This window comes from Nothoprocta perdicaria, unplaced genomic scaffold, assembly GCF_003342845.1.
Source record: "Nothoprocta perdicaria isolate Ctin4 unplaced genomic scaffold, notPer1 scaffold_236, whole genome shotgun sequence".
Lineage (NCBI taxonomy): Eukaryota > Metazoa > Chordata > Aves > Tinamiformes > Tinamidae > Nothoprocta > Nothoprocta perdicaria.
This window is the reverse complement of record NW_020455462.1, coordinates 97,051-100,021: the sequence shown is the minus strand read 5'-3', so window position 1 is coordinate 100,021 and position 2,971 is coordinate 97,051. Positions and strand designations below refer to the sequence as shown.

General features: G+C 43.8%; 1 long non-coding RNA gene across 1 annotated transcript; it reads left to right on the top strand.

Moving 5' to 3' along the window:
• The first annotated feature begins 298 nt into the window (after positions 1–298).
• LOC112947553 lies at positions 299–1,660 on the top strand. The gene is made up of 2 exons (XR_003249432.1): positions 299–359; positions 1,236–1,660. It is a non-coding gene; the product is annotated as an uncharacterized LOC112947553 (long non-coding RNA).
• Positions 1,661–2,971: the final 1,311 nt, after the last annotated feature.

Below are 2,971 nucleotides of genomic sequence, written 5' to 3'. Positions count from 1 at the left end.
AAAGCACTGTAACTCTCCATAGGGATCAACAGGGTCACTCCTGAGGGCATTTATGGCACCTTTTGCCTCATGGGGACTATGTTTTGGTGCAAAAACCATGACTGTCACCTTCTAACATAGGACCAACCTGAAAAATGACAGTCAGGAGGAGAAACCAAGGTGCCCAGCTGGAGAGGATGAGAGGTGAGAGGTTCCTTAGCTGATGGAAGCAAAGTGGCCCCAGGTTGTTCCCATCACCAGCAAGAGGGAAGAGAGGGAGAAGTGGGATATATATTGTTCCCCTTCTAGCCCTACTGCTTTTGAGATAGGGGGTTGTAGTAAAGATTCTCCTGGGTTCTGTGGTGATGGTGGCAGTGCAGGTAAGTTGCCCTGTGTGGATCCAGGAGGGTTTTGATGTGGGGCATCAGCTGCCCTAGGACTCATCCTTTCAGCTGAGAGCAGACCATGTTTCCTTAAGAAAGGGAAAGCCTGATCTTTGCATGAGGAAATAAAACAGCAGAATGATGCCACGGGCTGTATTCTAGTCTCCATCTCTGCCTTAATGAGGTTATTAGCTAAAAATGCCTGAGCTTTGGGAGGATTAGGGTAATTTGTGTGTGTGAGAGATTGCTTCTCAAATACTGGTTACCCTGTGGATTGGAGTTTACATAGGAGCTAATGTGTTGTATGTGCTAATGTGTTGTATGGGTTGCTTAGCTTTTTTCTCCAGGTGCCTTGCACACATATTTTTTTAAGGTTTACAGTTGTCTTATAACTGCCCCTTTCTGGGTTAGAGCTTTGGTTTTTGTCGCCACTACTATGTGATTAACAGTAAGCAAGGCAATATGTTTACAAGCCAAGGCCATTAGGTTTTGGATGATTAAATACTTCTCCGTTTTCCAGATGGCAATTCCTGTGGGATTTCTCCCTTTGGGAGAGCACGTGGGTGCTGCTACCTGCTTTACCCTTGGGCATAGAGAGGTGTGAAGGAAAGAGGGGAAACTGGCCAGTGTCACCTCCATCCCAGAGCCTGGGGAGATAAATGGGCCACAGCACCGAGTTCCAAAGCTCAGGTCAGACCCCTGAACTTGCTTGAAAACTCTGTAAAAAGTCAGCCTGGAGAGCAGAGAACAGGGCTCAAGTCATTTGAAACCCGTACATTTACATTAAATCCCAATTTTTATAAATGTCATACTAATGTTCCTCAGCCCCATCCTTGTGAGGAGGTGACAGCGAGACCCTTCCTGCCCTTGCAGGTCTCCGATGCCTCCGTGGGAGATTTGAAAGGCTCCAGCGTGGGCACGAGGCTCTTAAATCATCTTAAATCCGGGGAGCATCGGGCTGGATGGGAGCCCGGCGCTGGCTGCGCCGCGAGGACGGAGCCCTGGACACCAGAACCACTTTGATCTTTGCTGCTGGCCCGTCAAGATGATTCACTTGCCTTGCTCTAATCTAAAAAGAAAGTTTCCTGGAATGAAGCAATTCATAATAATCAAAATGTTTCAGCTGTGGACAGGAGCTGCGGCTTGTGTGAAAGGAAGTCCTTGAAGGAATTTTAATAGGATTGCAGGGCAGAAGCCAAACTAAGATGCTTTTATACATCTTATATAGAGGAAAAAATGTTTAGAAGGATGATTCTTACTAATTGCTACCTAATATTCATTGAAATACAGTTTTTTAGACTGGAGCTGTGAATTTTGCTTTTGAGGGCTTTGTGTTTGTTTTATGTTTGTAGTTGGATGCATATATTTCCAAAAAAGCATAAGTTTCCAAAAATGTCTCTTCTGGTGTGCATGTGCATAGCAGGAGTTTGCATGAACCTAATTAGCAAGTATGAAAGAAAAAAGGATGGGAAATGGGATTTTCATAAAGAGTAACTTTAGTCTGTGCTTCCTAAGCTCCACCTATGGGTAGTGCAGAGATTAAATCACAAAAGAACCTAATTTCAGCTACCTAAAAGGTGGTTAGGCAGGTAAACCCCATCTGACAGAAGCTGGCCTTCAGGAACCCTTTCCCTGCCTCTTTGCAGGCACAAATTAAATGAACTCAGCCAGTTGCTTGAATCCAGAAGTTGCCATTCTTAAAATGATGGCTGTGGCCAAAAGATGACAGGGAAGCAAGGAATAAATTGTTCTTTTTGTTTGTTTTTCTTTCCCAGCTTAAACACAGGCTGTTGAGCTCTTTTTTTTTCCCCACATCATGATAGGCCATCAAAGAACTTCTGGCCTTGTCTATAGCCTTGTGTAATGGAGCTTTCTAGCCCTATTTGTCAAATAAAAATAGCATAGGAGAAAGACAACACACAGAGTTTGCACATCCCTGAGCTACTCCATTTTTGTGGTATATGGGTTTTTTTTTTAATATAACAAAATAGCACCTACCTCCACAAATGCCCTTTTTGCTATTTAGCATGTAAAAATGAAGCTGAATTGGAACAACAGAGTGGCTTTTGCTATTCATTTGCCAGGATCCCAGTTATAGCACCTGTATGCACTCTCTATTTCTACCTCTTTATTTGACTTTTTAGGCAAAATGGAATATTTACGCACATGTAGAACCATTTTTCTCAGGGGCAGAGTGGCTGCTTGAACACAGCAGCACGTGACACCTTTCCCACGAGGTGGCCAAGGAGATAAGTTTAGCAGCAGCAGGAGTCATTCATTTCCCTCTGGGAAATCGGTATAAATGCTTAATATCCGCAGGTTATCTGCTTAACCTTCCCCTCAAGGACACATCAGAAAGGGGGGGAAAAAATGGTCCTCGCTGTTGAATTACTGGCAAATTTTATATAAAAACTTGAAGCCTTGTGCTGCTCGTTGTATCTTAGTGCAGCATTGAAATCCACGCGATCTCGCCACGGCCGAGAGCTCGGCCGAATTTAGAAATCAATGGGATAATTATAGTGATCCATGAGTTGTCATAGGAAAGACTAAACAAAGATGAATTTCTCCTTGCTCAGTAAATAAACAAACGTGCGCCTTAGAAGGGATCA